A 25,769-nucleotide genomic window follows, 5' to 3' on the forward strand; every position below is an offset into this window, starting at 1 on the left:
CACCATAGCAACCACCTAGCAACCCTTTAGCAACCACCTAGCAACACCTTAGCAACCACCCTGGATACCATAACAACACCTTAGCAACCACCTAGCAACACCTTTGCAACCAACCCGGATACCATAGCAACACCTTAGCAACCACCCCAGATCCCATAGCAACACCTTAGCAACCACCTAGCAACCCTTTAGCAACCACCTAGCAACACCTTAGCAACCACCCCAGATACCATAGCAACACCTTAGCAACCACCTAGCAACACCTTAGCAACCACCCCGGATACCATAGCAACCAGTTAGCAACCACATGGAAAATATTAGAAACTGCCTAATAACCACTTAAAAACCATTTGGAATACGTTAGGAATTGACTAGCAACAAGTTAGCAACAGCTTAGCAACCACCTGGAATATGTTCGCAACTGCCTAGCAACCAATTAGCAAACACTAAGCAACGATGTGGACTACATTAGCAACTGCCTAGCAACTACCTAGCAACCACTTAGCAACACTTTACTTTATAAGATAATTATAAGCTTTTCACCATGTTAGCCAAAACTTTTTGGACTTCAACATTTAGCCGAAAGTCAACAGCATAGCAACCACTCTTCACATGCTTTAGACAGAAATATCTTAGCAACCATTTTAACTATTCAACGTTATTAACGTACTTTTCCAAGCCAACTTAAAGTTCGTTATCGAACTTTCCTTTTCTAGTTTTTATTAAGTTGGCTTGGAAAAGCCAACTTACTGTTCTTCGTAGTCTTATTAAGTTGGCTTGGAAAAGCCAACTTCTTGTTCTTCGTAATCTTCTTATTATTATTATTATTATTATTATTATTATTATTCTTACGCCTTTTTTTCTGTACGCTACTCCTCCTAGAGCTTTCAACGTAGAATCACGAAACTTTCACGGATCGTAGGACCTATGCCAACTTAGCGTGCTTGTGCTTTTTGGAGCGATTTATCGTACGGTTTTCGTAAAAACTTCGTAAACGTACGCATTTTTTCCCCATAGGAATGAATGGGGCGAAATTTTAAACGTCCGTAACCGCCACAATTTTTGAGATACGAAGACCAAATTTGGCGAGCTTATAGAACTTACCGAGATCTTTAAATTAATAGCAGGTTGCGAAGCGATACGACGTACGGTTTTCGTACAATTTTCGTACGAAGTTTTCCCATAGAAATGAATGGGGGGCCCAGAGTTCCATCTCGCACACGAGCAGCTCTGCGCACGGAACCCCTTCTCTCCCCTGCTCCTCCAGTACTGTGAGTGTATGGAGGAGCTGCTGTATGGAGCAGCTATCAGTCAAAAGTTTGGACACCCCGGCACCCCAGCCAGGGTTTAGCAACCACCTATTAACTGCTTAGCAACCACTCTCTCTTTCTCACTCTCTCTTTCGCTCTCTACTTCTCTAATTCTCACTCTCTTTCCCACTCTCTCTCTATTTCTATATTTCTCACTCTTTCTTTTGCTCTCTACTTCTCTACTTCTCACTCTCTCTTTTGCTCTCTACTTCTCTATTTCTCACTCTCTTTTGCTCTCTACTCCTCTATTTCTCACTCTTTCTTACTCTCTCTCTACGTCTCTATTTCTCACTCTATTTCTCACTCTCTCTCTACTTCTCTATCTCACTCTATTTCTCACTCTCTCTACGTCTCTATTTCTCACTCTCTCTCTACTTCTCTATCTCACTCTCTCTTTCTCACTCTCTCTCTACTTCTCTAATTCTCACTCTATCTTTCCCACTCTCTCTCTACTTCTCTATTTCTCACTCTTTCTTTTGCTCTCTACTTCTCTACTTCTCACTCTCTCGTTTGCTCTCTACTTCTCTGTCTCACTCTTTCTTTTGCTCTCTACTTCTCACTCTCTCTTTTGCTCTCTACTTCTCTATTTCTCACTCTCTCTCTACGTCTCTATTTCTCACTCTCTCTCTACTTCTCTATTTCTCACTCTCTCTTTCTCACTCTTTTCTACGTCTCTATTTCTCACTCTCTCTACTTCTCTATTTCTCACTCTCTTTCTCACTCTCTCTCTACGTCTCTATTTCTCACTCTCTCTACTTCTCTATTTCTCACTCTCTCTTTCTCACTCTCTCTCTACTTCTCTATTTCTCACTCTCTCTTTCTCACTCTCTCTACTTTTCTATGTCTTTCTTTCTACTTTTCTATTTCTCTATTTCTCTCTTACTCTCTCTTTATTTCTCGCTCTTCTCTCTACTTCTCTTTCACTCTGCTTTTCTGTCTTGCTTTCTCTTTCTATCTATCTCTCTACTACATCCTTTTTCTTTCTCTACTTCTTTATTTCTCGATCTCTCTTTTTCCCTAATTCTCTTTCTCTCGCTCAATATTTCTCTCTACTTGTCACTCTTTTTCTCACATTCTCGGGTGTTCTTTCTCTACTTCTCACGCTGATTTTCTCTCTACTTCTCTATTTCAGGCTCTCCCTTTTTCTGTACTTCTACATTTAACACTCTTTCTTTTTATCTACTACTGCCTAGGAACCAGTTAGATACACCTTAGCAACCACCTGGAAAACATTAGCAACTGCCTAGCAACCACTTAGCAACCATGTGTAATACGTTAGCAACTGCCTAGCAACCAGATAGCAACACCTTAGCAACCACCTGGAAAACGTTAGCAACTGCCTAGCAACTGCTTAGCAACCACTTTAGAAATGGTAGCAACTGCCTAGCGACCAGTTAGATACACCTAGCAACACCTTAGCAACCACCCCAGATACCATAGCAACATCTTAGCAACCACCTAGCAACACCTTAGCAACCACCCTAGACACCATAGCAACACCTTAGCAACCGCCTAGCAACACCTTAGCAACCACCTTGCAACCACCTAGCAACACCTTAGCAACCACCCCGGATACCATAGCAACACCTTAGCAACCACCTAGCAACACCTTAGCAACCACCTAGCAACACCTTAGCAACCACCCTGGATACCAAAGCAACACCTTAGCAACCACCTAGCAACACCTTAGCAACCACCTAGCAACACCCTAGCAACCACCTAGCAACACCTTAGCAACCACCCTGGATACCATAGCAACACCTTAGCAACCACCTAGAAACACCTTAGCAACCACCTAGAAACACCTTAGCAACCACCCAGGATACCATAGCAACACCTTAGCAACCACCTAGCAACACCTTAGCAACCACCCTGGATACCATAGCAACACCTTAGCAACCACCTAGCAACACCTTAGCAACCACACCATAGCATCCACCCCGGATACCATAGCAACACTTAAGCAACCGCCTAGCAACCACCTAGCAACACCTTAGCAACCACCCCGGATACCATAGCAACACCTTAGCAACCACCTAGCAACACCTTAGCAACCACCTAGAAACACCTTAGCAACCACCCAGGATACCATAGCAACACCTTAGCAACTGCCTAGCAACCACCTAGCAACACCTTAGCAACCACCCAGGATACCATAGCAACACCTTAGCAACCACCTAGCAACACCTTAGCAACCACCCCGGATACCATAGCAACACCTTAGCAACCACCTAGCAACACCTTAGCAACCACCCTGGATACCATAGCAACACCTTAGCAACCACCTAGCAACACCTTAGCAACCACCCCGGATACCATAGCAACACCTTAGCAACCACCCCAGATACCATAGCAACACCCTAGCAACCACCTAGCAACACCTTAGCAACCACCCCAGATACCATAGCAACACCTTAGCAACCGCATAGCAACACCTTAGCAACCACCTAGCAACCACCTAGCAACACCTTAGCAACCACCCCGGATACCATAGCAACCGCCTAGCAACACCCTAGCAACCACCTAGCAACACCTTGGCAACACCCCGGATACCATAGCAACACCTTAGCAACCACCTAGCAACCACCTAGCAACACCTTACCAACCACCCTGGATACCATAGCAACACCTTAGCAACCACCTAGCAACACCTTAGCAACCAACCCGGATACCATATCAACACCTTAGCAACCACTTGGAAACCATGTGGAATATGTTAGCAACTGCATAGCAACCAGTTAGCAACCACTTAGCAACCACCTGGAAAATATTAGAAACTGCCTAGCAACCACTTAACAACCATGTGGAATACATTAGCAATTGCCTAGCAACCAGTTAGCAACAGCTTAGCAACCACCTGGAATATGTAAGAATCTGCTTAGCAACCAATTAGCAAACACTAAGCAACGATGTGGAATACATTAGCAACTGCCTAGTAACTACCTAGCAACCACTTAGCAACACTTTAATTTATATAGGTATATATAAAGTAAAGTGTTTATATTACTTTATAAGACAATTATTAGCTTTTCACCATGTTAGCCAAAACTTTTTGGACTTTAACATTTAGCTGAAAGTCAACAGCAAAGCAACCACTCTTCACACGTTTTAGACAGAAATATCTTAGCAACCATTTTAATTTTTTCAACGTTATTAACGTACTTTTCCAAGCCAACTTAAAGTTCGTTATTGAACTTTCCTTTTCTAGTTATTATTATTATTATTATTAAGTTGGCTTGGAAAAGCCAACTTACTGTTCTTCGTAATCTTATTATTATTAAGTTGGCTTGGAAAAGCCAACTTACTGTTCTTCGTAATCTTATTAAGTTGGCTTGGAAAAGCCAACTTATTGTTCTTCGTAATCTTCTTCTTATTAAGTTGGCTTGGAAAAGCCAACTTACTGTTCTTCGTAATCTTCTTATTATTATTATTATTATTAAGTTGGCTTGGAAAAGCCAACTTCTTGTTCTTCGTAATCTTCTTATTATTATTATTCCGCGCTCAAAATTTAATCACTATCTCCTCCTAGGGCTTTTGACGTAGAACCACGAAACTTTGCAGTATCGTAGGACCTATACCCGAATAGGTTGCTTGTGCTTTTTTAAGGGATACATCGTACGGTTTTCGTAAAAACTTCGTAAACGTACGCTTTTTTTTCCCATAGGAAATGAATGGGGGACAACTTTGAACGACTGTGTAGGTAACAATTTTTGACATACAAAGACAAAAATCGGACGGTCTATAGAACTTACCGCGTTCTTTCCGAAAATTTTAACGTTTCGACGATACGTCGTACGGTTTTCGTACAAATGTCGTACGAAGTTTTCCCATAGAAATGAATGGGGGGCCCAGAGTTCTAACTCACACACGAGCAGCTCTGCGCACGGAACCCCTTCTCTCCCCTGCTCCTCCAGTACTGTGAGTGTATGGAGGAGCTGCTGTATGGAGCAGCTAACAGTCAAAAGTTTGGACACCCCGGCACCCCAGCCAGGGCTTAGCAACCACCTAATAACTGCTTAGCAACCACCTTAGCAACCACCTGGAAAACGTTAGCAACTGCCTAGCAACCACTTAGCAACACCTTAGCAACCACCTGGAAAACGTTAGCAACTGCCTAGCAACCACTGAGCAACCACCTGGAAAACGTTAGCAACTGCCTAGCAACCACTTAGCAACTGCCTAGCAACCACCTGGAATACGTTAGCAGCTGCCTAGCAACCACTTAGCAACCACCTGGAAAACGTTAGCAACTGCCTAGCAACAACTTAGCAACTGCCTAGCAACCACCTGGAAAATGTTAGCAACTGCCTAGCAACCACTTAGCAACCACCTGGAAAACGTTACCAACTGCCTAGCAACCACTAAGCAACTGCCTAGCAACCACTTGGAAAACGTTAGCAACTGCCTAGCAACCACTTAGCAACTGCCTAGCAACCACCTGGAAAACGTTAGCAACTGCCTAGCAACCTCTTATCAACCACCTGGAAAACGTTAGCAACTGCCTAGCAACCACTTAGCAACTGCCTAGCAACCACTTGGAAAACGTTAGCAACTGCCTAGCAACCACTTAGCAACTGCCTAGCAACCACCTGGAATACGTTAGCAACTGCCTAGCAACCACTTAGCAACCACCTGGAAAACGTTAGCAACTGCCTAGCAACCACTGAGCAACCACCTGGAAAACGTTAGCAACTGCCTAGCAACCACTTAGCAACTGCCTAGCAACCACCTGGAATACGTTAGCAACTGCCTAGCAACCACTTAGCAACCACCTGGAAAACGTTAGCAACTGCCTAGCAACAACTTAGCAACTGCCTAGCAACCACCTGGAAAACGTTAGCAACTGCCTAGCAACCACTTAGCAACCACCTGGAAAACATTAGCAACTGCCTAGCAAACACTTAGCAACTGCCTAGCAACCACTTGGAAAACGTTAGCAACTGCCTAGCAACCACTTAGCAACTGCCTAGCAACCACCTGGAAAACGTTAGCAACTGCCTAGCAACCACTTAGCAACCACCTGGAAAACGTTAGCAACTGCCCAGCAACCACTTAGCAGCTGCCTAGCAACCACCTGGAATATGTTAGCAACTACCTAGCAACCACTTAGCAACCACCTGGAAAATGTTAGCAACTGCCTAGCAACCACTTAGCAACTGCCTAGCAACCACTTGGAAAACGTTAGCAACTGCCTAGCAACCACTTAGCAACTGCCTAGCAACCACCTGGAAAACGTTAGCAACTGCCTAGCAACCACTTAGCAACCACCTGGAAAACGTTAGCAACTGCCTAGCAACCACTTAGCAACCACTTTAGAAATGAAAGCAACTGCCTAGCAACCACTTAGCAACACCTTAACAACCATTGGGAAAACGTTAGCAACTGCCTAGCAACCACTTTAGAAATGATAGCAACTGCCTAGCAACCACTTAGCAACACCTTAACAACCACTAGGAAAACGATAGCAACTGCCTAGCAACCACTTAGCAACCACTTTAGAAATGATAGCAACTGCCTAGCAACCACTTAGCAACACCTTAACAACCACTAGGAAAACGATAGCAACTGCCTAGCAACCACTTAGCAACCACTTTAGAAATGATAGCAACAACCTAGCAACACCCTAGCAACCACCTAGCAACACCTTAGCAACCACCTGTTATATGTTAGCAATTGCCTAGCAACCAGTTAGCAACAGCTTAGCAACCACCTGGAAAACATTAGCAATTGCCTAGCAACCACTTAGCAACCACTTTAGAAATGATAGCAACTGCCTAGCAACCACTTAGCAACACCTTAACAACCACTAGGAAAACGATAGCAACTGCCTAGCAACCACTTAGCAACCACTTTAGAAATGATAGCAACAACCTAGCAACACCCTAGCAACCACCGAGCAACACCTTAGCAACCACCTGTTATATGTTAGCAATTGCCTAGCAACCAGTTAGCAACAGCTTAGCAACCACCTGGAAAACATTAGCAATTGCCTAGCAACATCTTAGCAACCTTTTCAGAAATGATAGCAACCGCCTAGCAACACATTAGCAATCAAAAGTTTAACCAAAAGTTTTATGATTTCAGCATTTAAACAAGCGTTTTTAGATTTCAGCGTTTAACCAAACGTTTTTAGATGTCAGCGTTTAATCAAACGTTTTTAGATTTCAGCGTTTAACCAAATGTTTTTAGATTTCATCGTTTAACCAAACGTTTTTAGATTTCAGCGTTTAATCAAACATTTTTAGATTTCAGCGTTTAACCAAATGTTTTTAGATTTCAGCGTTTAACCAAATGTTTTTAGATGTCAGCGTTTTTAGCATTTAGCGTTAACAGCATATCAATGACTCTTCACACTCTTCAGACAGAAAAAGCTTAGCAACCATTTTAACTTTTTAACGTTATTAGCGTTCTTTTCCAAGCCAACTTAAAGTTCGTTCACGAACTTTACCTTTTCTAGTTATTATTATTATTCCGCGCTCAAATTTCTATACGCATCTCCTCCTAGGGCTTTTGACGTAGAATCACGAAATTTTGCAGTATCGTAGGACCTATACCCGAATAGGTTGCTTGTGCTTTTTTAAGCGATACATCGTACGGTTTTCGTAAAAACTTCGTAAACGTACGCTTTTTTTTCCCATAGGAAATGAATGGGGGACAACTTTGAACGTTTGTGTAGGTAACAATTTTTGACATACAAAGACAAAAATCGGACGGTCTATAGAACTTACCGCGTTCTTTCCGAAAATTTTAACGTTTCGACGATACGTCGTACGGTTTTCGTACAAATGTCGTACGAAGTTTTCCCATAGAAATGAATGGGGGGCCCAGAGTTCCATCTCACACACGAGCAGCTCTGCGCACGGAACCCCTTCTCTCCCCTGCTCCTCCAGTACTGTGAGTGTATGGAGGAGCTGCTGTATGGAGCAGCTATCAGTCAAAAGTTTGGACACCCCGGCACCCCAGCCAGGGCTTTGCAACCACCTATTAACTGCTTAGCAACCACCTTAGCAACCACCTGGAAAAACGTTAGCAACTGCCTAGCAACCACTTAGCAACACCTTAGCAACCACCTGGAAAACGTTAGCAACTGCCTAGCAACCACTTAGCAACTGCCTAGCAACTACTTAGCAACTGCCTAGCAACCACTTGGAAAACGTTAGCAACTGCCTAGCAACCACTTAGCAACTGCCTAGCAACCACCTGGAAAACGTTAGCAACTGCCTAGCAACCACTTAGCAACCACCGGGAAAACGTTAGCAACTGCCTAGCAACCACTTAGCAACTGCCTAGCAACCACTTGGAAAACGTTAGCAACTGCCTAGCAACCACTTAGCAACTGCCTAGCAACCACCTGGAAAACGTTAGCAACTGCCTAGCAACCACTTAGCAACACCTTAGCAACCACCTGGAAAACGTTAGCAACTGCCTAGCAACCACTTAGCAACTGCCTAGCAACTACTTAGCAACTGCCTAGCAACCACTTGGAAAACGTTAGCAACTGCCTAGCAACCACTTAGCAACTGCCTAGCAACCACCTGGAAAACGTTAGCAACTGCCTAGCAACCACTTAGCAACCACCAGGAAAACGTTAGCAACTGCCTAGCAACCACTTAGCAACTGCCTAGCAACCACTTGGAAAACGTTAGCAACTGCCTAGCAACCACTTAGCAACTGCCTAGCAACCACCTGGAAAACGTTAGCAACTGCCTAGCAACCACTTAGCAACCACCTGGAAAACGTTAGCAACTGCCTAGCAACCACTGAGCAACCACCTGGAAAACATTAGCAACTGCCTAGCAACCACTTAGCAACTGCCTAGCAACCACCTGGAAAACGTTAGCAACTGCCTAGCAACCACTTAGCAACCACCTGGAAAATGTTAGCAACTGCCTAGCAACCACTTAGCAACTGCCTAGCAACCACTTGGAAAACGTTAGCAACTGCCTAGCAACCACTTAGCAACTGCCTAGCAACCACCTGGAAAACGTTAGCAACTGCCTAGCAACCACTTAGCAACCACCGGGAAAACGTTAGCAACTGCCTAGCAACCACTTAGCAACTGCCTAGCAACCACTTGGAAAACGTTAGCAACTGCCTAGCAACCACTTAGCAACTGCCTAGCAACCACCTGGGAAACGTTAGCAACTGCCTAGCAACCACTTAGCAACCACCTGGAAAACGTTAGCAACTGCCTAGCAACCACTGAGCAACCACCTGGAAAACGTTAGCAACTGCCTAGCAACCACTTAGCAACTGCCTAGCAACCACCTGGAAAACGTTAGCAACTGCCTAGCAACCACTTAGCAACCACCTGGAAAACGTTAGCAACTGCCTAGCAACCACTTAGCAACTGCCTAGCAACCACTTGGAAAACGTTAGCAACTGCCTAGCAACCACTTAGCAACTGCCTAGCAACCACCTGGAAAACGTTAGCAACTGCCTAGCAACCACTTAGCAACCACCTGGAAAACGTTAGCAACTGCCTAGCAACCACTTAGCAGCTGCCTAGCAACCACCTGGAATATGTTAGCAACTACCTAGCAACCACTTAGCAACCACCTGGAAAATGTTAGCAACTGCCTAGCAACCACTTAGCAACTGCCTAGCAACCACTTGGAAAACGTTAGCAACTGCCTAGCAACCACTTAGCAACCACTTTAGAAATGATAGCAACTGCCTAGCAACCACTTATCAACCACATGGAAAACGTTAACAACTGCCTAGCAACCACTTTAGAAATGATAGCAACTGCCTAGCAACCACTTAGCAACACCTTTACAACCACTAGGAAAACGTTAGCAACTGCCTTGCAACCACTTAGCAACCACTTTAGAAATGATAGCAACTGCCTAGCAACCACTTAGCAACCACATGGAAAACGTTAGCAACTGCCTAGCAACCACTTTAGAAACGATAGCAACTGCCTAGCAAATACTTAGCAACACCTTAGCAACCACCTGGAAAACGTTAGCAACTGCCTAGCAACCACTTAGCAACACCTTAGCAAGCAACTGGAAAACGTTAGCAACTGCCTAGCAACCACTTAGCAACCACTTTAGAAATGATAGCAACTGCCTAGCAACCACTTACCAACACCTTAGCAACCATTAGGAAAACGTTAGCAACTGCCTAGCAACCACTTAGCAACCACTTTAGAAATGATAGCAACTGCCTAGCAACCAGTTAGCAATAGCTTAACAACCACCTGGAAAACATTAGCAACTGCCTAGCAACAGCTTAGCAACCTTTTCAGAAATGATAGCAACTGCCTAGCAACACATTAGCAATCAAAAGTTTAACCAAAAGTTTTACGATTTCAGCATTTAAACAAGCATTTTTAGATTTCAGTGTTTAATCAAACGTTTTTAGATTTCAGCGTTTAACCAAACGTTTTTAGATTTCAGCGTTTAATCAAACGTTTTTAGATTTCAGCATTTAACTAAATGTTTTTAGATTTCAGCGTTTAACCAAACGTTTTAGATTTCAGCGTTTAACCAAACGTTTTTAGATTTCAGCATTTAATCAAACGTTTTTAGATTTCAGCGTTTAACCAAATGTTTTTAGATTTCAGCGTTTAACCAAACGTTTTTAGATTTCAGCGTTTAATCAAACGTTTTTAGATTTCAGCGTTTAACCAAATGTTTTTAGATTTCAGCGTTTAATCAGATGTTTTTAGATTTCAGCGTTTTTAGCATTTAGCGTTTAGCCAAAAGTTAACAGCATGTCAATGACTCTTCACACTCTTCAGACGGAAAAAGCTTAGCAACCATTTTAACTTTTTAACGTTATTAGCGTTCTTTTCCAAGCCAACTTAAAGTTCGTTCACGAACTTTACCTTTTCTAGTTATTATTATTATTATTATTATTATTCCGCGCTCAAATTTCTATACGCATCTCCTCCTAGGGCTTTTGACGTAGAATCACGAAATTTTGCAGTATCGTAGGACCTATACCCGATTAGGTTGCTTGTGCTTTTTTAAGCGATACATCGTACGGTTTTCGTAAAAACTTCGTAAACGTACGCTTTTTTTTCCCATAGGAAATGAATGGGGGACAACTTTGAACGTTTGTGTAGGTAACAATTTTTGACATACAAAGATAAAAATCGGACGGTCTATAGAACTTACCGCGTTCTTTCCGAAAATTTTAACGTTTCGACGATATGTCGTACGGTTTTCGTACAAATGTCGTACGAAGTTTTCCCATAGAAATGAATGGGGGGCCCAGAGTTCCATCTCACACACGAGCAGCTCTGCGCACGGAACCCCTTCTCTCCCCTGCTCCTCCAGTACTGTGAGTGTATGGAGGAGCTGCTGTATGGAGCAGCTATCAGTCAAAAGTTTGGACCCCCCGGCACCCCAGCCAGGGCTTAGCAACCACCTAATAACTGCTTAGCAACCACCTTAGCAACCACCTGGAAAACGTTAGCAACTGCCTAGCAACCACTTAGCAACTGCCTAGCAACCACTTGGAAAACGTTAGCAACTGCCTAGCAACCACTTAGCAACTGCCTAGCAACCACCTGGAATACGTTAGCAACTGCCTAGCAACCACTTAGCAACCACCTGGAAAACGTTAGCAACTGCCTAGCAACCACTGAGCAACCACCTGGAAAACGTTAGCAACTGCCTAGCAACCACTTACCAACTGCCTAGCAACCACCTGGAATACGTTAGCAACTGCCTAGCAACCACTTAGCAACCACCTGGAAAACGTTAGCAACTGCCTAGCAACAACTTAGCAACTGCCTAGCAACCACCTGGAAAATGTTAGCAACTGCCTAGCAACCACTTAGCAACCACCTGGAAAACGTTAGCAACTGCCTAGCAACCACTTAGCAACTGCCTAGCAACCACTTGGAAAACGTTAGCAACTGCCTAGCAACCACTTAGCAACTGCCTAGCAACCACCTGGAAAACGTTAGCAACTGCCTAGCAACCACTTAGCAACCACCTGGAAAACGTTAGCAACTGCCAAGCAACCACTTAGCAACTGCCTAGCAACCACTTGGAAAACGTTAGCAACTGCCTAGCAACCACTTAGCAACCACCTGGAAAACGTTAGCAACTGCCTAGCAACCACTGAGCAACCACCTGGAAAACGTTAGCAACTGCCTAGCAACCACTTAGCAACTGCCTAGCAACCACCTGGAAAACGTTAGCAACTGCCTAGCAACCACTTAGCAACCACCTGGAAAACGTTAGCAACTGCCTAGCAACCACTTAGCAACTGCCTAGCAACCACTTGGAAAACGTTAGCAACTGCCTAGCAACCACTTAGCAACTGCCTAGCAACCACCTGGAAAACGTTAGCAACTGCCTAGCAACCACTTAGCAACCACCTGGAAAACGTTAGCAACTGCCTAGCAACCACTTAGCAGCTGCCTAGCAACCACCTGGAATATGTTAGCAACTACCTAGCAACCACTTAGCAACCACTAGGAAAACGTTAGCAACTGCCTAGCAACCACTTAGCAACCACTTTAGAAATGATAGCAACTGCCTAGCAACCAGTTAGCAACCACTTAGCAACCACCTGGAAAACGTTAGCAACTGCCTAGCAACCACTTAGCAACTGCCTAGCAACCACTTGGAAAACGTTAGCAACTGCCTAGCAACCACTTAGCAACTGCCTAGCAACCACCTGGAAAACGTTAGCAACTGCCTAGCAACCACTTAGCAACCACCTGGAAAACGTTAGCAACTGCCTAGCAACCACTTAGCAGCTGCCTAGCAACCACCTGGAATATGTTAGCAACTACCTAGCAACCACTTAGCAACCACCTGGAAAATGTTAGCAACTGCCTAGCAACCACTTAGCAACTGCCTAGCAACCACTTGGAAAACGTTAGCAACTGCCTAGCAACCACTTAGCAACTGCCTAGCAACACCTTAGCAACCACCCTGGATACCATAGCAACATCTTAGCAACCACCCTGGATACCATAGCAACACCTTAGCAACCACCTAGCAACTCCTTAGCAACCACCCTGGATACCATAGCAACACCTTAGCAACCACCTAGCAACACCTCAGCAACCACCCCAGATACTATAGCAACACCTTAGCAACCACCTGGAAAGTTTTTAGATTTCAGCATGTAACCAAAAGTTTTAGATTTCAGCACTTAACCAAAATTTTTTAGATTTCAACATTTAACCAAAAGTTTTTAGATTTCAGCATTTAACCAAAAGTTTCGAGATTTCAACATAAAAACAAACGTTTTAAGATTTCAGCGTTTAACCAAAAGTTTTTAGATTTCAGCTGTTAAACAAACGTTTTAAGATTTCAGTGTTTAACCAAAAGTTTTTGGATTTCAGCATCTTACAAAACATTTCTAGATGTAAGCAATTAACCAAAGGTTTTTAGATTTCAGCGTTTAACCAAATGTTTTTAGATTTAAGCGTTTAACCAAACGTTTTTAGATTACAGCGTTTTTGGTATTTAGCTTTTAGCCAAAAGTTAACAGCATAGCAACGACTCTTCACACTCTTCAGACAGAAACAGCTTTTTAAGTTTCTGTCAACCATTTTAACTTTTCAACGTTATTAGCGCTCTTTTCCAAGCCAACTTAAAGTTCGTTCACGAACTTTGCCTTTTCTAGTTAAGTTGGCTTGGAAAAGCCAACTTCTTGTTCTTCGTAATCTTCTTATTATTATTATTATTATTATTCTTACGCCTTTTTTTCTGTACGCTACTCCTCCTAGAGCTTTCAACGTAGAATCACGAAACTTTCACGGATCGTAGGACCTATGCCAACTTAGCGTGCTTGTGCTTTTTGGAGCGATTTATCGTACGGTTTTCGTAAAAACTTCGTAAACGTACGCATTTTTTCCCCATAGGAATGAATGGGGCGAAATTTTAAACGTCCGTAACCGCCACAATTTTTGAGATACGAAGACCAAATTTGGCGAGCTTATAGATCTTACCGAGATCTTAAAATTAATAGGAGGTTGCGAAGTGATACGACGTACGGTTTTCGTACAATTTTCGTACGAAGTTTTCCCATAGAAATGAATGGGGGGCCCAGAGTTCCATCTCGCATACGAGCAGCTCTGCGCACGGAACCCCTTCTCTCCCCTGCTCCTCCAGTACTGTGAGTGTATGGAGGAGCTGCTGTATGGAGCAGCTATCAGTCAAAAGTTTGGACACCCCGGCACCCCAGCCAGGGCTTTGCAACCACCTATTAACTGCTTAGCAACCACTCTCTCTTTCTCACTCTCTCTTTCGCTCTCTACTTCTCTAATTCTCACTCTCTTTCCCACTCTCTCTCTATTTCTATATTTCTCACTCTTTCTTTTGCTCTCTACTTCTCTACTTCTCACTCTCTCTTTTGCTCTCTACTTCTCTATTTCTCACTCTCTTTTGCTCTCTTCTCCTCTATTTCTCACTCTCTTTCTCACTCTCTCTCTACGTCTCTATTTCTCACTCTCTCTCTACGTCTCTATTTCTCACTATCTTTCTCACTCTCTCTCTACGTCTATTTCTCACTCTATTTCTCACTCTCTCTCTACTTCTCTATCTCACTCTCTCTTTCTCACTCTCTCTCTACGTCTCTATTTCTCACTGTCTCTCTCTACTTCTATATTTCTCACTCTCTCTACTTCTATATTTCTCACTCTCTTTTTCACTCTCTCTCTACGTCTCTATTTCTCACTCTCTCTCTACTTCTCTATTTCTCACTCTCTTTCTCACTCTCTCTCTACGTCTCTATTTCTCACTCTCTCTACTTCTCTATTTCTCACTCTCTCTTTCTCACTCTCTCTCTACTTCTCTATTTCTCACTCTCTCTCTGCTTCTCTATTTCTCACTCTCTTTTGCTCTCTTCTTCTCTATTTCTCACTCTCTCTTTCTCACTCTCTCTCTACTTCTCTATTTCTCACTCTCTCTACTTTTCTATGTCTCTTTCTTTCTACTTTTCTATTTCTCTATTTCTCTCTTACTCTTTATTTCTCGCTCTTCTCTCTACTTCTCTTTCACTCTACTTTTCTGTCTTGCTTTCTCTTTCTATCTATCTCTCTACTACATCCTCTTTCTTTCTCTACTTCTTTATTTCTCGATCTCTCTTTTTCCCTAATTCTCTTTCTCTCGCTCAATATTTCTCTCTACTTGTCACTCTTTTTCTCATATTCTCGGGTGTTCTTTCTCTACTTCTCACGCTGATTTTCTCTCTACTTCTCTATTTCAGACTCTCCCTTTTTCTGTACTTCTACATTTAACACTCTTTCTTTTTATCTACTACTGCCTAGCAACCAGTTAGATACACCTTAGCAACCACCTGGAAAACATTAGCAACTGCCTAGCAACCACTTAGCAACCATGTGTAATACGTTAGCAACTGCCTAGCAACCAGATAGCAACACCTTAGCAACCACCTGGAAAACGTTAGCAACTGCTTAGCAACCACTTTAGAAATGGTAGCAACTGCCTAGCGACCAGTCAGATACACCTAGCAACACCTTAGCAACCACCCCAGATACCATAGCAACATCTTAGCAACCACCTAGCAACACCTTAGCAACCACCACAGACACCATAGCAACACCTTAGCAACCGCCTAGCAACCGTCTAGCAACCACCTAGCAACACCTTAGCAACCACCCTGGATAGCATAGCAACACCTTAGCAACCACCTAGCAACACCTTAGCAACCACCTAGCAAACACCTAGCAACACCTTAGCAACCACCCCGGATACCATAGCAACACCTTAGCAACCGCCTTGCAACAGCTTAGCAACCACCTAGCAACCACCTAGCAACACCTTAGCAACCACCCCGGATACCATAGCAACACCTTAGCAACCGCCTAGCAACACCCTAGCAACCACCTAGCAACACCTTAGCAACCACCCCGGATACCATAGCAACACCTTAGCAACCGCCTAGCAACACCCTAGCAACCACCTAGCAACCACCTAGCAACACCTTAGCAACCACCCCGGATACCATAGCAACACCTTAGCAACCGCCTAGCAACACCCTAGCAACCACCTAGCAACACCTTAGCAACCACCCAAGATACCATAGCAACACCTTAGCAACCGCCTAGCAACCACCTAGCAACACCTTAGCAACCACCCCGGATACCATAGCAACACCTTAGCAACCGCCTAGCAACACCCTAGCAACCACCTAGCAACCACCTAGCAACACCTTAGCAACCACCCAAGATACCATAGCAACACCTTAGCAACCGCCTAGCAACACCCTAGCAACCGCCTAGCAACATCTTAGTTACCACCTAGCAACCACCTAGCAACCACCTAGCAACACCTTAGCAACCACCCCGGATACCATAGCAACACCTTAGCAACCGCCTAGCAACACCTTAGCAACCGCCTAGCAACACCTTAGCAACCACCTAGTAACCACCTAGCAACACCTTAGCAACCACCCCAGATACCATAGCAACACCTTAGCAACCGCCTAGCAACACCTTAGCAACCGCCTAGCAACACCTTAGCAACCACCTAGCAACCACCTAGTAACCACCTAGCAACACCTTAGCAACCACCCCAGATACCATAGCAACACCTTAGCAACCGCCTAGCAACACCTTAGCAACCGCCTAGCAACACCTTAGCAACCACCTAGCAACCACCTAGCAACACCTTAGCAACCACCATGGATACCATAGCAACACCTTAGCAACCGCCTAGCAACCACCTAGCAACCACCTAGCAACACCTTAGCAACCACCCCGGATACCATAGCAACAACTTAGCAACCACCTAGCAACACCTTAGCAACCACCTAGCAACACCATAGCAGATACCAGCCAGCACTGCAATCACACTCGCAGTTTCTGTAGGAACTGCAATCTAGTTATTATTATTATTCTTACGCCTTTTTTTCTGTACGCTACTCCTCCTAAAGCTTTCAACGTAGAATCACGAAACTTTCACGGATCGTAGGACCTATGCCAACTTAGCGTGCTTGTGCTTTTTGGAGCGATTTATCGTACGGTTTTCGTAAAAACTTCGTAAACGTACGCATTTTTTCCCCATAGGAATGAATGGGGCGAAATTTTAAACGTCCGTAACCGCCACAATTTTTGAGATACGAAGACCAAATTTGGCGAGCTTATAGATCTTACCGAGATCTTTAAATTAATAGCAGGTTGCGAAGCGATACGACGTACGGTTTTCGTACAATTTTCGTACGAAGTTTTCCCATAGAAATGAATGGGGGGCCCAGAGTTCCATCTCGCACACGAGCAGCTCTGCGCACGGAACCCCTTCTCTCCCCTGCTCCTCCAGTACTGTGAGTGTATGGAGGAGCTGCTGTATGGAGCAGCTATCAGTCAAAAGTTTGGACACCCCGGCACCCCAGCCAGGGTTTAGCAACCACCTATTAACTGCTTAGCAACCACTCTCTCTTTCTCACTCTCTCTTTCGCTCTCTACTTCTCTAATTCTCACTCTCTTTCCCACTCTCTCTCTATTTCTATATTTCTCACTCTTTCTTTTGCTCTCTACTTCTCTACTTCTCACTCTCTCTTTTGCTCTCTACTTCTCTATTTCTCACTCTCTTTTGCTCTCTACTCCTCTATTTCTCACTCTCTTTCTCACTCTCTCTCTACGTCTCTATTTCTCACTCTATTTCTCACTCTCTCTCTACTTCTCTATCTCACTCTCTCTTTCTCACTCTCTCTACGTCTCTATTTCTCACTCTCTCTCTACTTCTCTATCTCACTCTCTCTTTCTCACTCTCTCTCTACTTCTCTAATTCTCACTCTATCTTTCCCACTCTCTCTCTACTTCTCTATTTCTCACTCTTTCTTTTGCTCTCTACTTCTCTACTTCTCTACTTCTCACTCTCTCGTTTGCTCTCTACTTCTCTGTCTCACTCTCTCTTTTGCTCTCTACTTCTCACTCTCTCTTTTGCTCTCTACTTCTCTATTTCTCACTCTCTCTCTACGTCTCTATTTCTCACTCTCTCTCTACTTCTCTATTTCTCACTCTCTCTTTCTCACTCTTTTCTACGTCTCTATTTCTCACTCTCTCTACTTCTCTATTTCTCACTCTTTCTCACTCTCTCTCTACGTCTCTATTTCTCACTCTCTCTCTACGTCTCTATTTCTCACTCTCTCTCTACTTCTATATTTCTCACTCTCTCTACTTCTATATTTCTCACTCTCTTTTTCACTCTCTCTCTACGTCTCTATTTCTCTTTATTTCTCACTCTCTCTACTTCTATATTTCTCACTCTCTTTTTCACTCTCTCTCTACGTCTCTATTTCTCACTCTCTCTCTACTTCTCTATTTCTCACTCTCTTTCTCACTCTCTCTCTACGTCTCTATTTCTCACTCTCTCTACTTCTCTATTTCTCACTCTCTCTTTCTCACTCTCTCTCTACTTCTCTATTTCTCACTCTCTCTTTCTCACTCTCTCTACTTTTCTATGTCTCTTTCTTTCTACTTTTCTATTTCTCTATTTCTCTCTTACTCTCTCTTTATTTCTCGCTCTTCTCTCTACTTCTCTTTCACTCTACTTTTCTGTCTTGCTTTCTCTTTCTATCTATCTCTCTACTACATCCTTTTTCTTTCTCTACTTCTTTATTTCTCGATCTCTCTTTTTCCCTAATTCTCTTTCTCTCGCTCAATATTTCTCTCTACTTGTCACTCTTTTTCTCACATTCTCGGGTGTTCTTTCTCTACTTCTCACGCTGATTTTCTCTCTACTTCTCTATTTCAGGCTCTCCCTTTTTCTGTACTTCTACATTTAACACTCTTTCTTTTTATCTACTACTGCCTAGGAACCAGTTAGATACACCTTAGCAACCACCTGGAAAACATTAGCAACTGCCTAGCAACCACTTAGCAACCATGTGTAATACGTTAGCAACTGCCTAGCAACCAGATAGCAACACCTTAGCAACCACCTGGAAAACGTTAGCAACTGCCTAGCAACTGCTTAGCAACCACTTTAGAAATGGTAGCAACTGCCTAGCGACCAGTTAGATACACCTAGCAACACCTTAGCAACCACCCCAGATACCATAGCAACATCTTAGCAACCACCTAGCAACACCTTAGCAACCACCCTAGACACCATAGCAACACCTTAGCAACCGCCTAGCAACACCTTAGCAACCACCTTGCAACCACCTAGCAACACCTTAGCAACCACCCCGGATACCATAGCAACACCTTAGCAACCACCTAGCAACACCTTAGCAACCACCTAGCAACACCTTAGCAACCACCCTGGATACCATAGCAACACCTTAGCAACCACCTAGCAACACCCTAGCAACCACCTAGCAACCACCTAGCAACACCTTAGCAACCACCCTGGATACCATAGCAACACCTTAGCAACCACCTAGCAACACCTTAGCAACCACCTAGAAACACCTTAGCAACCACCCAGGATACCATAGCAACACCTTAGCAACCACCTAGCAACACCTTAGCAACCACCCTGGATACCATAGCAACACCTTAGCAACCACCTAGCAACACCTTAGCAACCACACCATAGCATCCACCCCGGATACCATAGCAACACTTAAGCAACCGCCTAGCAACCACCTAGCAACACCTTAGCAACCACCCCGGATACCATAGCAACACCTTAGCAACCACCTAGCAACACCTTAGCAACCACCTAGCAACTGCCTAGCAACCACCTAGCAACACCTTAGCAACCACCCAGGATAGCATAGCAACACCTTAGCAACCACCTAGCAACACCTTAGCAACCACCCCGGATACCATAGCAACACCTTAGCAACCACCTAGCAACACCTTAGCAACCACCGTGGATACCATAGCAACACCTTAGCAACCACCTAGCAAAACCTTAGCAACCACCTAGCAACACCCTAGCAACCACCTAGCAACACCTTAGCAACCACCTTGCAACCACCTAGCAACACCTTAGCAACCACCCCGGATACCATAGCAACACCTTAGCAACCACCTAGCAACACCTTAGCAACCACCTAGCAACACCTTAGCAACCACCCCGGATACCATAGCAACACCTTAGCAACCACCTAGCAACACCCTAGCAACCACCTAGCAACCACCTAGCAACACCTTAGCAACCACCCTGGATACCATAGCAACACCTTAGCAACCAACTAGCAACACCTTAGCAACCACCCCGGATACCATAGCAACCACCTAGCAACACCTTAGCAACCACCTAGCAACACCTTAGCAACCACCCTGGATACCATAGCAACCGCCTAGCAACACCCTAGCAACCACCTAGCAACACCTTAGCAACCACCCTGGATACCATAGCAACACATTAGCAACCACCTAGCAACACCTTAGCAACCAACCCGGATACCATAGCAACACCTTAGCAACCACCCCGGATCCCATAGCAACACCTTAGCAACCACCTAGCAACCCTCTAGCAACCACCTAGCAACACCTTAGCAACCACCCCAGATACCATAGCAACACCTTAGCAACCACCTAGCAACACCTTAGCAACCACCCCAGATACCATAGCAACCAGTTAGCAACCACCTGGAAAATATTAGAAACTGCCTAATAACCACTTAAAAACCATTTGGAATACGTTAATTGCCTAGCAACAAGTTAGCAACAGCTTAGCAACCACCTGGAATATGTTCGCAACTGCCTAGCAACCAATTAGCAAGCACTAAGCAACGATGTGGACTACATTAGCAACTGCCTAGCAACTACCTAGCAACCACTTAGCAACACTTTACTTTATAAGATAATTATAAGCTTTTCACCATGTTAGCCAAAACTTTTTGGACTTCAACATTTAGCCGAAAGTCAACAGCATAGCAACCACTCTTCACACGCTTTAGACAGAAATATCTTAGCAACCATTTTAACTATTCAACGTTATTTAACTATTTAACGTACTTTTCCAAGCCAACTTAAAGTTCGTTATCGAACTTTCCTTTTCTAGTTATTATTATTATTCTATAAACTTTTTATAAACAGTTTCTCCTCCTACAGTTTTCAAGCTAGAACCACGAAACTTCACAAGATGATAGAACCTATTGCCGCGGGGTGTGCTTGTGCTTTTCTAAGTGATCGGACCACCAGGGTCCGATCGGTGGTCCGCCAAAGTCAGATTTTTTCCCATAGACTTCCATTCACACTTTTTTCAAACGGCTCTAAAAGTCACAAGTTAGCAACCACATAGCAACCACCTAGCAACACCTTAGCAACCACCCCAGATACCATAGCAACACCTTAGCAACCACCTAGCAACACCTTAGCAACCACCTAGCAACCACCTAGCAACACCTTAGCAACCACCCCGGATACCATAGCAACACCTTAGCAACCGCCTAGCAACACCCTAGCAACCACCTAGCAACACCTTAGCAACCATCCCGGATACCATAGCAACACCTTAGCAACCGCCTAGCAACACCCTAGCAACCACCTAGCAACACCTTAGCAACCACCCCGGATACATAGCAACACCTTAGCAACCGCCTAGCAACACCCTAGCAACACCTTAGCAACCACCCTGGATACCATAGCAACACCTTAGCAACCGCCTAGCAACACCTTAGCAACCACCTAGCAACCACCTAGCAACACCTTAGCAACCACCCCGGATACCATAGCAACACCTTAGCAACCGCCTAGCAACACCCTAGCAACCACCTAGCATCCACCTAGCAACACCTTAGCAACCACCCCGGATACCATAGCAACACCTTAGCAACCGCCTAGCAACACCCTAGCAACCACCTAGCAACACCTTAGCAACCACCCCGGATACATAGCAACACCTTAGCAACCGCCTAGCAACACCCTAGCAACACCTTAGCAACCACCCTGGATACCATAGCAACACCTTAGCAACCGCCTAGCAACACCTTAGCAACCACCTAGCAACCACCTAGCAACACCTTAGCAACCACCCCGGATACCATAGCAACACCTTAGCAACCGCCTAGCAACACCCTAGCAACCACCTAGCATCCACCTAGCAACACCTTAGCAACCACCCCGGATACCATAGCAACACCTTAGCAACCGCCTAGCAACACCTTAGCAACCACCTAGCAACCACCTAGCAACACCTTAGCAACCCCCCCGGATACCATAGCAACACCTTAGCAACCGCCTAGCAACACCCTAGCAACCACCTAGCAACACCTTAGCAACCACCCAAGATACCATGGCAAACACCTTAGCAACCGCCTAGCAACACCCTAGCAACCACCTAGCAACCACCTAGCAACACCTTAGCAACCACCCCGGATACCATAGCAACACCTTAGCAACCGCCTAGCAACCACCTAGCAACCACCTAGCAACACCTTAGCAACCACCCCAAATACCATAGCAACACCTTAGCAACCGCCTAGCAACACCTTAGCAACCACCTAGCAACACCTTAGCAACCACCCCGGATACCATAGCAACACCTTAGCAACCGCCTAGCAACCACCTAGCAACCACCTAGCAACACCTTAGCAACCACCCCGGATACCATAGCAACACCTTAGCAACCGCCTAGCAACACCCTAGCAACAACCTAGCAACCACCTAGCAACACCTTAGCAACCACCCCGGATACCATAGCAACACCTTAGCAACCGCCTAGCAACACCCTAGCAACAACCTAGCAACCACCTAGCAACACCTTAGCAACCACCCTGGATACCATAGCAACACCTTAGCAACCGCCTAGCAACACCCTAGCAACCACCTAGCAACACCTTAGCAACCACCCCGGATACCATAGCAACACCTTAGCAACCGCCTAGCAACACCCTAGCAACCACCTAGCAACCACTTAGCAACACCTTAGCAACCACCCCGGATACCATAGCAACACCTTAGCAACCGCCTAGCAACACTCTAGCAACCACCTAGCAACCACCTAGCAACACCTTAGCAACCACCCCGGATACCATAGCAACACCTTAGCAACCACCTAGCAACACCTTAGCAACCACCTAGCAACACCTTAGCAGATACCAGCCAGCACTGCAATCACACTCGCAGTTTCTGCAGGAACTGCAATCTAGTTATTATTATTATTCCACCTGTTTTTTGTCCGGTTAACTAGTGCCGCAGTTTTCGAAATATCGACTTCGTCCAAAAGAGAAAACGTGCGTACATATCGGGAATGGTGGGCTTGTATACAGCTTTCCGATCGGACTTACGTTTTTCGTAAAAACTTCGTAAGTACGCGTTTTTTTGACCATTGAAAATGAATGGGCAGAACTTTGCACGCCCGTGGACGTCGCAATTTTTGAAATACGAAGATGAAACCAATTGATGACCTGTAGAACTTATTGAGCTCTTTCCGAAAATATGCGTTACGAAAAGTTACGACGTACGGATTTCGTACGATTGTCGTACGAAGTGGCCCCATTGGAATGAATGGGGCCAATCGGAGGACGGCAGCTAGATCGAAGGACAGGTAGCTAGAACTCCAGTACTGTGTGTAATGGAGCAGCTATGGGATAAAACAGCATTAGGTCAAAAGTTTGGACACCCCGGCCCCCCAGTACTGTGTGTAATAGAGCCACGGGTCAAAAGTTTGGACACCCCGGCCCCCCAGTACTGTGTGTAATGGAGCCACGGGTCAAAAGTTTGGACACCCCCGAACGGCCAAAGCAACCTAGCGTGCATAGCTGATTGATGTATTTGCACGTTGCGTAGCAACGTGCAAACACCATTTAATCTAATTTATGCATATACATCACCTAGCAACCACCTAGTAACACCTTAGCAACCACCTAGCAACCACCTAGCAACACCTTAGCAACCACCCCGGATACCATAGCAACACCTTAGCAACCGCCTAGCAACACCTTAGCAACCACCTAGCAAACACCTAGCAACACCTTAGCAACCACCCCGGATACCATAGCAACACCTTAGCAACCGCCTAGCAACACCTTAGCAACCACCTAGCAACCACCTAGCAACACCTTAGCAACCACCCCGGATACCATAGCAACACCTTAGCAACCGCCTAGCAACAACTTAGCAACCACCTAGCAACCACCTAGCAACACCTTAGCAACCACCCCGGATACCATAGCAACACCTTAGCAACCGCCTAGCAACACCCTAGCAACCACCTAGCAACCACCTAGCAACACCTTAGCAACCACCCCGGATACCATAGCAACACCTTAGCAACCGCCTAGCAACACCCTAGCAACCACCTAGCAACCCCTTAGCAACCACCCCGGATACCATAGCAACACCTTAGCAACCGGATAGCAACACCTTAGCAACCACTTAGCAACCACCTAGCAACACATTAGCAACCACCCCGGATACCATAGCAACACCTTAGCAACCACCTAGCAACACCCTAGCAACCACCTAGCAACCACCTAGCAACACCTTAGCAACCACCCCGGATACCATGGCAACACCTTAGCAACCGCCTAGCAACACCCTAGCAACACCTTAGCAACCACCCCGGATACCATAGCAACACCTTAGCAACCGCCTAGCAACACCCTAGCAACCACCTAGCAACCACCTAGCAACACCTTAGCAACCACCCCGGATACCATAGCAACACCTTAGCAACTGCCTAGCAACACCCTAGCAACCACCTAGCAACCACCTAGCAACACCTTAGCAACCACCCCGGATACCATAGCAACACCTTAGCAACCGCCTAGCAACACCCTAGCAACCACCTAGCAACCACCTAGCAACACCTTAGCAACCACCCCGGATACCATAGCAACACCTTAGCAACTGCCTAGCAACACCCTAGCAACCACCTAGCAACCACCTAGCAACACCTTAGCAACCACCCCAGATACCATAGCAACACCTTAGCAACCGCCTAGCAACACCCTAGCAACCACCTAGCAACCACCTAGCAACACCTTAGCAACCACCCCGGATACCATAGCAACACCTTAGCAACCGCCTAGCAACACCCTAGCAACCACCTAGCAACCACCTAGCAACACCTTAGCAACCACCCCGGATACCATAGCAACACCTTAGCAACCGCCTAGCAACACCCTAGCAACCACCTAGCAACCACCTAGCAACACCTTAGCAACCACCCCGGATACCATAGCAACACCTTAGCAACCACCCAAGATACCATAGCAACACCTTAGCAACCGCCTAGCAACACCCTAGCAACCACCTAGCAACCACCTAGCAACACCTTAGCAACCACCCCGGATACCATAGCAACACCTTAGCAACCGCCTAGCAACACCCTAGCAACCACCTAGCAACCACCTAGGAACACCTTAGCAACCACCGCGGATACCATAGCAACACCTTAGCAACCGCCTAGCAACACCTTAGCAACCACCTAGCAACCACCTAGCAACACCTTAGCAACCACCCCGGATACCATAGCAACACCTTAGCAACCGCCTAGCAACACCATAGCAACCACCTAGCAACACCTTAGCAACCACCCCGGATACCATAGCAACACCTTAGCAACCACTTAGCAACACCTTGGCAACACCATAGCAGATACCAGCCAGCAC

The 25,769-nt window shown here is 45.2% G+C and overlaps 1 long non-coding RNA gene across 2 annotated transcripts; it reads right to left on the bottom strand.

Moving 5' to 3' along the window:
* Nucleotides 1-1,106: 1,106 nt before the first annotated feature.
* LOC125804858 (uncharacterized) lies at nucleotides 1,107-25,769 on the bottom strand. 2 transcript variants are annotated; one of them, XR_007441078.1, is made up of 3 exons: nucleotides 25,378-25,769; nucleotides 24,456-24,497; nucleotides 1,107-2,855 (listed from the first exon to the last, which is right to left on the bottom strand). It is a non-coding gene; the product is annotated as an uncharacterized LOC125804858 (long non-coding RNA). The 2 variants fall into 2 exon arrangements; XR_007441077.1 differs by lacking the exon at nucleotides 25,378-25,769 and adding an exon at nucleotides 25,085-25,150.

The sequence above is a fragment of the Astyanax mexicanus genome, chromosome 10, assembly GCF_023375975.1.
Source record: "Astyanax mexicanus isolate ESR-SI-001 chromosome 10, AstMex3_surface, whole genome shotgun sequence".
In the NCBI taxonomy this organism is placed as follows: domain Eukaryota; kingdom Metazoa; phylum Chordata; class Actinopteri; order Characiformes; family Acestrorhamphidae; genus Astyanax; species Astyanax mexicanus.